Source organism: Moschus berezovskii, chromosome 20 (genome assembly GCF_049115385.1).
Source record: "Moschus berezovskii isolate FMDL1 chromosome 20, NW_MosBer_1.0, whole genome shotgun sequence".
NCBI lineage: Eukaryota > Metazoa > Chordata > Mammalia > Artiodactyla > Moschidae > Moschus > Moschus berezovskii.
Genome location: NC_142479.1, coordinates 17,944,155 through 17,959,506, shown reverse-complemented (window position 1 = coordinate 17,959,506; position 15,352 = coordinate 17,944,155). Strand labels below are relative to the sequence as shown.

General features: G+C 41.3%; 1 pseudogene; it reads left to right on the top strand.

The window, feature by feature from the left end:
- Positions 1-632: 632 nt before the first annotated feature.
- Positions 633-1,193, top strand: LOC129536296 (NEDD8-conjugating enzyme UBE2F pseudogene; annotated as a pseudogene).
- The last annotated feature ends 14,159 nt before the right edge of the window (positions 1,194-15,352 follow it).

Below are 15,352 nucleotides of genomic sequence, written 5' to 3'. Positions count from 1 at the left end.
AAAAAGACAACCTATTGAATGGGAGAAAATATTTGAAAATGGTATGACTGATAAGGGGTTAATATCCAACATATATAAACAGCTCATATAACTCTACATTAAAAAAAAAACCTCAGTTGAAAAACGAGCAGTAGAAATGAATAGACATTTTCCAAAGGGGAAATGCAGGTGGCTAACAGGCACATGAGGAAATACAAATCAAAACCTCAATGAGATATCACCTCACACCTGTCAGAATGGCTATGATCCAAAAGAACACAAATAACAAATGTTGGCCAGGACATGGGGAAAAGGGAACCTTGTTACACTTTTGGCGGGAATGTACTTTGGTGCAGCCACTGTGGAAAACAGTAAGGAGAGTACTAAAAAAAATAAAAATAGAATTATTGTATGATCCAGCAATTCCATTCCTGGGTGTATATCCCCCCCCAAAAAAAATGCACTCCAATGTTCATAGCAGCATTATTTATAATTGCCAAGCTATGGAAACAACCTAAGTGTCTGTCAACAGATGAACGGATAAAGAAGATGTGGCACAGATGAGGGCTGAGTCTCGACATCACCTGCCCACCACGGTGCTGGGCAATGGCCTGCTTTGCCTGTCTCCGGGGCCCAGGATAAATATAGTGGTGATGCTGACGCTGGCAAGCAAACTGAAGCGCGAGGACAGCTTCAAAGGTCCTGGGTGTCAGCCACAGCCTTTGACTCCACTCAACGGGTTTCTGTGACAGACAGGCTGTTTGTTAAAGAGGTTGCAGAACTTGAAGCTAATTTACCTTATAGGTGTAAAGTGCATTTTTCTGACCCAAGCGAGCTTCATTGCTTTCAGCTGTCACCCCAGATAAAGGTTACTAACAGGTTGGAAATTTTCCGCTTGAAGCTGAAGTTTTCAGTGCCTACAACACAGTGCCTCCCAAAATGAACTGCTTGACCCAGGTCTGGCACCCCAGCTCCACAGGTGAGATACATCTCAGGGCACTGACTGGGCCCCCACAAGGATGCTGAAGGATGTTGTTTGGGGACTAAACTCTTTGTTTACTGATCCTTTGAATTTTGGTGATCCACTGGATATAGAAGCAGCAGAACATCATTTAGGGGACAAGGAGGGCTTCTGGAATAAAGGGGGAGACTACATTAAGCTCTACACCAGAGGATACGGGGAGAGGACTGCAGAGCCCTGGACCATACCTTAGAAGTTGGTCTCCAACTGAAACCAGAAGGGCGCCTCCTCCCCAGTCCTCAGCTCCCCTCAGTCCCACTGGGCCATCCGAGTCCTATGACCATGTTGTCCCGAGGAAGAGCCTCTTCCAGACCACCTACTGCAGACAGAGACACCATATAAATATAGCCAGAAAATATATTTGGGGTTCTAAAAGAGTTATCTGCTTACCTTAAGATGCTTATTTTTTGAAACTATACTTCATGGACTGTTGATGAGATTCTCGAGAAGTTGTAATGAACTCAGCATCGAGGCTTGAGTTTGCTTTTCCCCCTCTCAGAGTTAGTCCTTGCACGAGTGTTGCTAAGGATGTGCTCAGCGCAGTTCACAGATTGGCGCTCAGAACCCCGCTACAGTCTGTGATTGGTGGCGAATTCTCGCAGCTGCTCCCACGAATGTCGGCCCTTCTTAGATGCCGTGAAACTTCCCAGAGTACAGAGCCATTCACTGTAGAGTTCTTACTGCAATGTATATTTTACTGAATTTTGAAGAAATAATCCATGTCCCAGGGCTTCCCTTGTGGCTCCGAGGGTGAAGAGTCCACATGCAATGCACAAGACCCGGGTTTGATCCTTAGGTTGAGAAGATCCCCCTGGAGGACGGCATGGCAACCCCCTCCAGTATACTTGCCTGGAGAATTCCCATGGACAGAAGAGCTTGGGGGGCTACAGTCATAGGGTCTCAAAGAGTCAGACACGACTGAGCGATTGACCACAGCACGGCAATCCATGTCCCAAGAGCTCCGGGTGCTGGAGAAGAGACTACAGCAGGCCCTGGGCACCACCCACTGGGACCGCTGGTGCTTGGAGGCCAGGAGCCAGCAGAGAGGTCTGGCAGTAGCTGTGGGTGGCCTGGCATGCAATGTGGTCTCCCCACAGTTCACATCAGGGCATGCGCTACCCTTCCACTGATACCCCTGTGAGTCCTACAAGATCTCCTCTCCACCTGGGAAGACTCACTTGTCTGATGTATTTTTGGGTGCTGGATTCTCATCCCCTGCACCTCAGCCTCACCCTCCTTACAATGTATGGTTTCCAGGTGGTGCATGGTGCTTAACAGTAAAAGATTTTGTCTCTTAAAAAATGAAGACGAAGAAGTGAAATAAAGTGAAATGAAATGCTACTTGATCATAAAAAAGAAGGAAAATTTGCCATTTGCAGCAATATGGACGAACTTGGAGGGCATTATGCTAAGTGAAATGAGTCAGAGAAAGACTGACTGACTGTATGCTATCACTTATATGTGGAATCTAAAATAGAACAAACTAATGACTATAATGAGAAAGAAGCAGACTTACAGATACTGAGAACAAACTAGTGGTTACAAGTTTAGGGAGGAAAGTGGGGAGGGGGATTAAGAGGTACAAACTATTAGGTATAAAACTACAAGGCTATATTGGACAGCATGGAACACAGGCAATATTTTATGACTAAAAATGGAGCATAAGCTTTAAGACTGTGAGTCAGTGTAGTGCAGACCTGTAACTTACATAGTATCCTGCATCAATTATACTTCAATATAAAATATTAATCTCATCCCCCAAAAGAAAAAAATATAGTGATTTTATGCTACTTTTCACTAACCTATTACTGTTGTGGTTTACAACATCAATCCTCTCCTTAAAGAATTACATTTTTTCATTTGTAGAATGCTTCAAAACCATGCTTTTATTGTTCAGTTTTAGCTTTTTAAGCTATGTCTTTACTATTCTTACAAAAAGGCAAAATGGTTGTCTGAGGATTCCTTAGAAATAGCTGTGAAGAGAAGTAAAGGCAAAGGAGAAAAGGAAAGATATATCCATATGTTGCAGAATTCCAAAGAATACCAAGGAGAGATAAGAAAGCGTGCCTCAGCAATCAATGCAAAGAAATAGAGGCAAACAATAGAAAGGGAAAGTCTAGAGATCTCATCAAGACAATTAGAGCTACCAAGGGACCATTTCATGCAAAGATGGGCTCGATAAAGGACAGGAATGGTATGGACATAACAGAAGCAGAACATATTAAGAAGAGGTGGCAAGAATACACAGAAGAACTGTACAAAAAATGTTTTCACGACCCAGATAGTCACGATGATGCGATCACCAACCTAGAGCCAGGCATCCTTGAATGCAAAGTCAAGTGGGCCTTAGGAACCATCACTATGAACAAAGCTAGTGGAGGTGATGGAATTCCAGTTGAGCTATTTCAAATCCTAAAAGATGATGCTGTGAAAGTGCTACACTCAATATGTCAGCAAATTTGGAAAACTCAACAGTGGCCACAGAAATGGAAAAGGTCGGTTTTCATTCCAATCCCAAAGAAAGGCATTTCCAAAGAATGCTCAAACCACTGCACAATTACACTTATCTCACACACTAGTAAAGTAATGCTCAAAATTCTCCTAGCCAGGCTTCAACAGTACATGAATTATGAACTTTCGGATGTTCAAACTGGATTTAGGAAAGGCAGAGGAACCAGAGATCAAATCGCCAACATCTGTTGGATAATCAAAAAAGCAAGGGAGTTCCAGAAAAACATCTACTTCTGCTTTACTGACTATGCCAAAGTCTTTGACAGTGTAGACCACAAAAAACTCTGGAAAATTCTAAAAGAGAGGAGAATACTAGATCACCTGACCTGCCTCTTGAGAAATCTGTATGCAAGTGAGGAAGCAACATTTAGAACTGGACATAGAACAACAGACTGGTTCCATATAGGGAAAGGAGTATGTCAAGGTTGTATATTGTCACCCTGCTTATTTAATTTATATGCAGAGTACATCATCAGGAACGCTGGGCTGTAGGAAGCACAAATGGAATCAAGATTACCGGGAGAAATATCAGTAACCTCAGATATGCAGATGACACCACCTTTATGGCAGAAAGTGAAGAAGAACTAAAGAGCCTCTTGATGAAAGTGAAAGAGGAGAGAAAAAAATGTTGGCTTATAACTCAACATTCAGAAAACTAAAATCATGGCATCTAGTCCCATCATTTCCTGACAAATGGAAAACAATGCAAACAGTGACAGAGTTTATTTTCTTGGGCTCCAAAATCACTGCAGATGGTGACTGCAGCCATGAAATTAAAAGACACTTGCTCCTTGGAAGGAAAGTTATGACCAACCTACACAGCATATTAAAAAGCTGAGACATTACTGTGCCAACAAAGGTCTGTCTAGACTAAGCTATGGTTTTTCCAGTAGTCATGTACAGATGTGAGAGTTGGACTATAAAGAAAGCTGAGCGTGGAAGAATTGACTCTTTTGAACTGTGGTGTTGGAGAAGACTCTTGAGAGACACTTGGACTACAAGGAGATCCAACCAGTGCATCCTAAAGGAGATCAGTCCTGAATATTCTTTGGAAAGACTGAAGCTGAAGCGGAAACTCCAATAATTTGGCCACCTGATGTGAAAAACTGGCTTATTTGTAAAGACCCTGATGGTGGGAAAGATTGAAGACAGCAGGAGAAGGGGCCAACAGAGAACGAGATGGTTGGATGGCATCATCGACTCAATGGACATGAGTTTGAGTAAGCACCGGGAGTTGATGATGGACAGGGAGGCCTGGTGTGCTACAGTCCATGGGGTTGCAAAGATTCGGAAATGACTGAGTGACTGAAGTCAACTTACCATTCTTAAATTCTTAATTTTGACCCATCCTGAAAATTTTGTAAACATTGATGATTGGCCTTTAGCTTTAGGGAGAGCAACTTAATTTTTGTCCTCTCTAGAATGCATGATTATCTGTGTTTTAAAAGCGTCAATTCATACAAAAAGCTTGGTTTGTCTTTTATATTCAGGAATTTTGCGTGAGTATACCTAGGCATGTGTTTCATTTCTTTTTAGTGAGCCTTTTCAAAAGATTATTTATTATTTTGGTTGCCCTGGGTCTTTGCTGCTGCATGCAGGCTTTCTCTAGCTGTGATGGGTGGGGCTACTCTTCATTGGGGTCTCAGGCTTTTCATGCAGTGGCTTCTCGTTGCAGACCACGGGCTCTAGGCATGCAGGTTTCCGCAGCTGCAACACACAGGTAAAGTAGCTGCAGCTCCTGGGCCCCAGAATGGGGCCTCAGAAGTTGTGGCACATGGGCTTGGTTATTTCCCAGCATGTGGAATCTTCCTAGAGCAGGGGTGGAACCTGTGTCCCCTGAATTGGCAGATGAATTCTTATCCACTGGGCCACCAAGGAAGTCTTAGTGAAACTTTTTAAAGCTTCAAACAAATATTTCTCTGGCTCTAAAATTTCTTCTGTCATTTAATTGTTAATTGTGTTCTTCTGGTTTCATTTCCTGCTCTGGAATTTCTATTTTGCATGATTACATCTGTTGGACTCCTTATTTCTCATCTTTCTTTCATTATTTTCAATTATTTGTTGTTTTCCTGTGAGCCTTGAGAGAATTTTCAAGTTTTTATTTTTTTTTCAGCTTCATTAATTGATTTTTTCAGTATGATTTAAGGTATTCATTCCTTCATCAGGGGGTGAACATGCCAAAGACATTTCTAATTTTCACTATTTCCAGACCTCAGATTTTTCCTTATTCATGATAATCAGTCCTCATTTTGGAGATGAAATATCTCCTTGGGTCCTATTGCAAACAAGATTTTAAATCTTTTAAAATGTTTGCTCTTTGCTTGTGATATATTTTGGTACAATTTAGTAAGAAAGGATCAGCAGTGTTGGGAATGGAAACTGACAGGAGAAATATTTGGCAGTACTATGTATTGTGATTCTGAATACTGATGTATCTGTTTTAGATTTCAAGGTTAATTATGGAGTGTTATCAGTTTTGGCTCTAGGTTCTAACATAACTTCATGGAGAATATGAGACATAAAAGGAAACTTTAAAAAAATAGCAATGAGAAAAGCTGAGGCAGACTCAGTGTGCCCTCATAAGGATGGGACATCCTTTCAATGCAACACCATGTAGCCATTACAATGATACATTTATTGACATGGAAAGATGTTTGCCATATACAGATCATGCTAAAAGCAAATTTTTAAAAACCTATGCAGCCTGATCCTATTAATAAGGAAATATAGGCGTTAAGTGACACTTTAGATGAGTTGGACTTAATTGATATTTGTAGAGCATTCCATCCAAAAACAGTAGAATACACATTTTTCTCAAGTCAGTTCAATTCAGTTCAATTGCTCAGTCATGTGCAACTGTGTGACACCTTGGACTTCAGCATGCCAGGTTTCCCTACCCATCGCCAACTCCTGGAGCTTGTTCAAACTTATGTCCATTGAGTTGGTGATGCCATCTAACTGTCTCATTCTCTGTCGTCCCCATCTCTGACTGTCTTCAAACTTTCCCAGCTCAAGTGCACACAAAATATTCTGACCACATCCTGGGCCACAAGGAAGCCTTAGTAAATTTAAGAAATTCAAAATCATATCAAGCACCATTTTTTTATCTCAGTGCTGTGAGATTAGAAACAAACTCCAAGAAAACTACTCTAAGAAACACAAACATGTGGTGGCTAAACGATATGCTACTAAACGACCACTGAATCACTGAAGAAAACAAAGAAGAAATTAAAAAAAAAAAAAAAAACCCAGAGACAAATGAATGAAAGCACAATGGTCCAAAACTTACAGGATGCAGCAATAGCAGTTCTAAAGGGGAAATTGATAGCCATAAAATCTTACCTCAAGAAACAAGAAAAATCTCAAATAAACAACTTAACCTTACAACGAAGACAACTAGAGAAAGAAGAACAAATAAAACCTAAAGTTAGTAGAAGGAAGGAAATCATAAAGATCAGAGCAGAAATAAATGGAATAGAGACAAAGGAAACAACTGCAAAGATCAATGAAACTAAAAGCCAGTTCTCTGAAAAGATAAATGAGACTGATTCATGTTTAGCCAGACTCATCAAGGGAAAAAGAGAGAGGATTTAAACCAGTAAAATTAAAAATGGAAAAGGAGAAGATATAACCTACACCACAGAAATATGAAGGGTCATAAAAGATTGCTATAAACAACCGTATGCCAATAAAATGGACAAAGTGGAAGAAATGGACACATACTTAGAAAGATCCAGTCTCCCTAGGCTGAACTAGAAAGAAATAGAAAATATGAACAGATGAAGCACTGAAGTTGCAACCATGATTAAAAATCTCCCAGCAACCAAAAGTCCAGGACCTGACAGCTTCACAGATGAATTTTATCAAACACTTAGAGAAGAATTAACACCTACCTTTCTGAAACTGTTCCAAAAATTTTCAGAGGAAGGGAAACTTCCAAAATAATTTTCTGAGGCCACTATCACTCTGATACCAGAACCAGAAAATACACCACAGAAAAAGAAATTACAGGTCAATATCCCTGATGAACATAGACGCAAAAATTCTCAACAAAATACCAGCAATCTGTGTTCAATAGTACTTTGAAAATATCGTGCATGATGGTCAAGTGTGACTCATCCCATGGATGCAAGGATTTTTCAACACTCACATATCTATTAATGTGACACCATATCAACCAATTGAAGAATAAAAGCCATGTGATCATCTCAATAGATTCAGAAAAGGCTTTTGACAAAATTCAGCACTCGTTTACGATAAAAACTCTCCACAAAGTGGGCATAGATGATGCATGCCTCAAAACTATATGACAAAATATATGACAAACCTACAACTAGCATCAAGCTCAATAGTGAAAAGCTGAAAGCATTCCCTCTAAGATCAGGAAGAAGACAAGGATGTCCACTCTCACCACTTTATTCAACATAGTTTTAGAAGTCCTAGACTGAGCAATCAGAGAAGAAAAAGAAGTAAAGGGAATCCAGCCTGGAAAGAAATTAAATTGTCACTGTTTGCAGATGACATGATACTATACATAGAAGACGCTAAAGATGGTACCAGAAAACTGCTGCTGCTGCTGCTGCTAAGTCACTCCAGTTGTGTCCGACTCTGTGCGACCCCACAGACAGAAGCCCACCAGGCTCCCCCGTCCCTGGGATTCTCCAGGCAAGAACACTGGAATGGGTTGCCATTTCCTTCTCCAATGTGTGAAAGTGAAGTCACTCAGTCGTGTCCGACCCTTAATGACCCCACGGACTGCAGCCTACCAGGCTCCTCCATCCATGGGATTTTCTAGGCAAGAGTACTGGAGTGGCTTGCCATTGCCTTCTCCGAGAAAAGTGCTAGAACTCATCAATGAATTTGTTAAAGTTATAAGTTACAAAATTAATACACAAAAGTCTGTTGCATTTCTACACACTAACAATTAAAGATTAGAAAGAGAAATTCAAAAAATTCAAATGGTAAATGTGATGCATTTACCATTGCATCAAAAAGAATAAAATACCTAGGAACAAACCTACCCAAGGAAACAAAAGACCTGTATTCTGAAAACTATAAGATGCTGATGAAAGAAACTGAAGAAGACATAAACATATGTAAAAATATACCATGTCCATGGATTGGAAGGATCAATGCTGTTAAAATGACTATACTACCCAAGGCAATCTACAAATTCAATGCAAGGAATCCTTATCAAATTACCAATGACATTTTTCACAGAACTAGAACAAAATAATCTCAGAATTTGTATGGAGACACAAAAGACACCAAATAGCCAAAGCAATCATGAAAAAGAAAAGGAGCTGGAGGAACAGGCTTCCTAACATCACAGTATACTACAAAGTTACATTCATCTAAACAGTATGGTACTGGCACAAAAATAGGAATACAGATCAATGGAATAGAATAGAAAACCCAGAAATAAACCCATGCACCTACAGTCAATTAATCTATGACAAAGAAGGCAAGAGTGCATGATGTTGAAAAGACAGTCTCTTCAGCAAATAGTTCTGGGAAAACTGGACAGTTCAGTTCAGTTCAGTCGCTCAGTCTTGTCCGACTCTCCACGACCCCATGGATCACAGCACGCCAGGCCTCCCTGTCCATCACCAACTTCCGGAGTACACTCAAACCCATGTCCACAGAGTCGGTGATGCCATCCAGCCATCTCATTCTCCGTCGTCCCCTTCCCCTCCCACCCCCAACCTTTCCCAGCATCATAGTCTTTTCCAGTGAGTCAACTCGTGGCATGAGGTGGCCAAAGTATTGCAGTTTCAGCTTTAGCATCAGTCCCTCCATCATTCCTTAACTCTATACATAAAAATAAGTCCAAAATGGATTAAAGACCTCAACGTTAGACCGGACACTATACAACTCTTAGGGGAAAATATAAGCTAAACATTCTCTGACATAAGTCACAGCAACATCTTTTTTAATCCATCTCCCAGAGTAATAGAAATAAAAGAAAAAATAAACAAATGGGACCTACTTAAACTCAAAAGCTTTCACACAGCAAAGGAAAAAATAAACAAAATGAAGAGACAACCCATAGATTAGGAGAAAATATTTGCAAATGATGTGACTGATAAAGGATTAGTCTCCAAAACTTACAAACAGCTTATGATATTTAATAGAATCAAGGCAAACAACCCACTCAAAGAATGGGCAGAAGGCCCCAATAGATGTTTCTCTAAAGATGTCTTACAGGTGGCCAATTGGCACATGAAAAAATATTCAAAATAGCTTAGTTATTAGAGAAATGCAAATCAAATCTACAATGAGATATTGCCTCACACTTGTCAGAATGGTTGTCATCAAAAGATCTACAAACAACAAATGCTGGAGAGGGTGTGGAGAGAAGGGAACCCTCCTACACTATTGGTAGGAATGTAAATTAGTACAGGCACTATGGAGAACAGTACGGAGGTTCCTTAAAAAGCTAAAAATAGAGCTACCATATGATCCTGCAATCCCACTCCTGGCATAAATCCAGAGAAAAACATGGCCTGAAAATATGCATGCACCCCAATGCCCATTGAAACACTGTTTACAGTAGCCAAGACATGGAAACAACCTAAATGTTGTTTAAGGAATGTTTAATAACGTTCCATATATATATATATACATATATATATACACAGCAACTTCTTTTATATACTTACATGCAATACAGTATTACTCAGCTGTTAAAAATAATGAAATAAAGCCATTTGCAGTGACATGAATGGACTTAGAGGGTGTCATGCTGAGTGAAGAAATAAAGATGACGTTGATAAAAAACAACACTACTCACATTTACTGAGTTCTCACCATTTGCTGGGCACCATGGGAACACTTTCCAAGAGTCATTTCATTTCCTTCTCACATCAACCATGTGAAGAAAGCTCTAGTACTTCAGTCATGTTACAAAGAGGGAAAACGATTACTCAGAGATAAGTCATTAATCAAAGATAACAAATGAAAGCACTAAGATCTGAGCCCAAGCATTTTGTCACTGTAGCTATGTATAACATTCACAATAACCACTATATTTAACATTAGCAATAACATCCAATGTGTGGGTTCTGGACTGAATTCTCTCCTTCCCTGGATCTTGAGCCTGAGAATCAAGAGAGGGGTGAGACAAGCAATTTCAGAAAAGTAAGTCAGACTGCCAAGATTGCCAAAAGAACTCACTAAACCAAAGTCACAATTGTCAGCCCTAACCTCTGTGTTCCAAGGGTGACTTAGGTAAACTGCAGACAGACATTGGGGTGGATGATGGAGTTATTGAGATGCAACCTCACCTGGCCTGGAGGTCAGGATGTCCAGGGCAGGTGCCTGTGTCAGGAAGTCCTTCTTATCCCATCTGATTGTGAGCCAACTGAAGGGGACATGTGGGTACCTAGCCCAACTTTTGAAGGTTCAGAACCCTGTCACTGAGATATGAGAAAAACCCTTTGGTTCTGACATCCCTTCTGGAAGATAACCAGCGATGTGCCCTCTGCAGACTTGGGAGTTGTCTCCCTGCCCCACGAGAGCAGGGAAAACTCCTTTCAGAACGTTTGAGTCAGTGTCATGCCTGGCAAGGTATTGAGGGAAATAGAAGGAATGGCAGATTGAAAGTTAGTTTTATATCCAGTTATTAAGATAATAACAGAAAGCATGGCTGTTTTGTGTGGGTGCATTATTTGTAATACACTTTCTTTCCCTTCTCATTAAAAAGAGACAACTTTTAAACAATATTATAGAAACATTAGAAACAGTTTAACAAAGAAAATATTCACATTCTGTTTTGGTTCTCTATGATCCTTGCTACTCTTTGCTCATACACTGTCCATTTTTATGTGACTGTGATCATAGACTAGAAAAGTGAAATGTAAAAGTGAAAGAGAAGGTTGCTCAGTCATGGGATTCTATACAGTCCATGGGATTCTTGAGGTCAGAATACTGGAGTGGATGGCCATTTCCTTCTCCAGGGTATCTTCCCAACCCAGGGATCAAACCAGGGATTGCCTGCATTGCAGGCGGATTCTTTACCAACTGAGCTATGAGAGAAGCGCCAAAGGGAAACTGACTGCATGGGCTGGGAATCGAACCCAAGCCTCCCGCGTGGCAGGCGAGGATTCTACCACTGAACCATCCATATACCACATAGACTAGAGTCACTGAGAATGGCAAGCCACTCCAGTATTCTTGCCTGGAGAATTCCATGGACACAGGAAACTGGTGGGGCTACAGACCATGGGGTTGCAAAAAGTCAGACACGACTGAGTGACTAACACGCACACACACGAGCACGCATTAGTCACTTGGTCGTGTCTGACTCTTTACAACCCCATGGACTGTAGCCCCACCAGTTTCCTGTGTCCATGGAATTCTCCAGGCAAGAATACTGGAGTGGCTTGCCATTCCCTTCTTTAGGGAATCTTCCCGACCCAGGGATCAAACCCAGGTCTCCTGCATTGGAGGCAGATTCTTTACTGTCTGAGCCACTCTTTTTTCCTTCTTTTTCTCATTGACCTCTCTGATGTTTGCATCTCCAGGCTTGAGTGTAAGCTTATTCATATCCATTCCAGGGGGTGTAGAAGCATGACAATCCAGGAAAGAGTAAAATTGTCTATTCTGCCATGTAGTCATGACTCCAATGAAAAATAAGACAGCTGCTAGTAAGAAGATGGGAGAAGGAAAAGAAGGGGGAAAACTGGTTTTTAAAAGGAGTCTTCATTCTAGTTATTTTCAAGTTAGGAAAACTGATGGTGAGAACACTCACCAACAAGCTGACAAACAGGTCTGCACTTGGCAGGCTTAGCAGTGCCCAGCAGCTACACCCAGAGGAAGGCATCTCTGGCTGTGCCAGCAGCCTTTCCAAGACTGGGTGAGGGGAGGGAAAAATGCTTCACATTCCTCTGTCTCTGTTCAGTCATTGACTCAGGAAATTGGCCTGTGTTACTCAGCTGGTAGCTTCACTACTTTTTCCTGGGAGGCCAAGGGTTCAAGTTTCACCCCAGAAGCTTGGCAGCTCCCCAAAGGCAATGCTTGCCTTATCATGGAAGACGGATGGCTGTATACAGTGGAAAAGAGAGCTTTCTCTCTTTGTTTCTCCCAGGGAAATGGGGAGCAGAGGAGCAGGAATGAAACCATATCACTCATCTTGGTTTGATCCAGAAACCCCAAAGAACCCCAATATGAACCTGGTACAGCTGTCACCCAGTTGCAGGCACTTTTAAATAGAGAGGAAAAATTGAGCTCCCTGCCCCCATGCTCCACCATCTCCTTAAATCAGCACTCAGCTCAGACTTTGTTTCTACCACAAGAATGCAGGCAAGAATGGCACAAAACAGTGGTAGGTCTGCATCACCAGAGTGAGGAAGCAGAGGTCTACAGGCACAGAACACACTAAACCCGGAGCTCAGTGTCACACTTGTGCAGAATATTCTCTTGATGAACTTCTTCTCCAAAATACTATATACAACACTCCTTTACTGTCTATAGTACATATAAAATCAATTTATAACTTGTATACTTAGTTTGGAAAGTATGATCACATTAGAAGTTATTTGCAATCATTTGTATTAAATATACCTGTTAAGTTTGCTTTTAATTTAATATTGGAAATTGGAGAGCTAACAAAATGCTGGCAGAAGAGGAGGCTTGGAGAGAGTGAAGATGATGATGAATCTTTCAAATAAAGTAAGTTCCCCTGAATATAAGCCATACAATGTAATTTATTATTCCATCTGAACAATTTCTATGGCAGTCTGCCTGGCCTGAAAAAAAGTTTTGTGTTGTGTATTGGGCAATATTTGAGTTTATAAATTGCTTCAAGGGTAGCTCTTGTTTATTTATTTTTTGGACAGCCCTGACTGCAGAGTCCTTTGCCTCAGGATCATGGGGGACTGTGTGTTGGGGGTGAAGGCAATGGTTCTTTTCTGGAAAAATTGTCTTTAGACTGGAGAAGCTAAGGTGACAGGAGAAACGTCTCAGCTGATGGCACATCATTCTCCCTCCGCCCCCCTTTGAAAAAGACACGGTGCTTGTGACCAGTTGTTCAGGAGGTAGGACTGGCACTGGGACACCACCGAGAGGCTCAGGTCTGATGCTTTTGCTCTCAGGACACCTTTCACCAATTTCCTGTGGGTTTCATTTCTAGTCAGTTGTTAGATTCTTTCTTCCTGCTACTGTAAGACCCTCTCTCCCATCCTCCCGGACCTAAACAATTCTTGCGAGAAAAATGACTGCTCCAGAGGAAAGGGAAGCCCAAAGCCAGAGGGGAGCTGTGCTGTGTGAAGAGCCTGAATTTAGTGCTCATGTTTGCACCTGAAAGTATTCACATCTTTTCTCATTTGCAAGAGCAAGTTTCTTTGTTTTTTAAAACAGTTTTATTGAATATAATTCACATACCATACAATTTGTCCACCTAAAGTGTACAGTTCAGGGCTTTACTGTATACAGAGTTGTGCAACCCTCACCACAATTAATTTAAGAACATTTTATTACCCTCCCAGAGGAACCCCACATGCTTTAAGCCAATCATTCTCCAATTACCCCATCCTCCCAGATCTAGAAAACCACTAATCTAATTTTTGTCTCTATGGATTTGCCTATCTTGGATATTTCATGGAAATGGAGTGAATAAGCTTCTAAAGCATACCTCTATTCTTCCAGAGTTTGGCAAAAGTCCCTGAACTTAGTAGTGTTTGAGTAAGGTTAAATTAGATTATTTGGTTTTAGAATTAATAAAACCCATGAAGTGGGAAACGAGATAGTCTTGTATGTGTGTGTTGTGTCTTAGTCGCTCAGTCGTGTCCGACTCTTTGCGACCCCATGGACTGTAGCCCACCAGGCTCTTTTGTCCGTGGGATTCTCCGGGCAAGATTACTGGAGTAGGTTGCCATTTTCTTCTCCAAAAAGACTGATGAAAGTGTGTAAAATCAAGATGATAGCTGTACTTAGCAGCACAGTCGCAATAAAGCATCACTGAGATCTGAGGAAGTATTACCTTCTTAGGAGTTCCTGTTTTGGACTGAGTTAGCTTGAGACAGTGAATCACCCCAGTGTCCCAAATCCATCAACAGGAACACAGATGCTCTATTTGTCATAAATATCTATTAAACCTTTTAAACTGACAGCTAGCCATGCCGAATTAAGAAGAATCTGGGTCCATATTTTCCTTCCCTCCTGTTTTAATCACGGCTGCTCAGGGCTGGCCCCTAGCCCATCAGGCCTGTCTGCCATGACCCCACCTCCCGGTTGGGCTCCTGGACAGGGAGACACGCGGCCTCTGCAGGCAGCAGGACCACAGCCCTGAGGACACCTGACCTTGGATGGCACAGGCAGGCAGGGGTTGCCCACACCACAGCAGCAGATGTGAAAAGTCTTGTATGAAAAGCCTCAAATACAATTACTCAGAGTGGGCTAATGGTCTGGATAGTACCAGAATGGAAAGACAACCTATGATCACAGTTTCCCCTAATCAGCTCCTACAGACACAGCATCCTGTTCTGACAGCCCTTCAACTTTATAACAGGTACAGCATAAGCTCAACAATTCACAAGTCTGTCAATCCCTTAGAATATGGATATTCTCTCATGAGCTGGCACACCACTCTGCCTGTTAACAGGCAATAACACTAAAATGCACTAACGACCATGTAATCTATTCCCAACATGCTGTTATTCTTTCCAAAACATTTGCTAAGTGAACATTTGTTGAGCATTTGCTGTACGTTGCCTTTATTTCCAAGGATTGAGGTAAAGATCATATGCAACCAATACCTGAGAGATAATTAGACACTTGACAGTTCCAACCTCAGGTGAACTCCTCTGTCTGAGTAAGTTTTCTGGTGAGAATTTCCTTTTA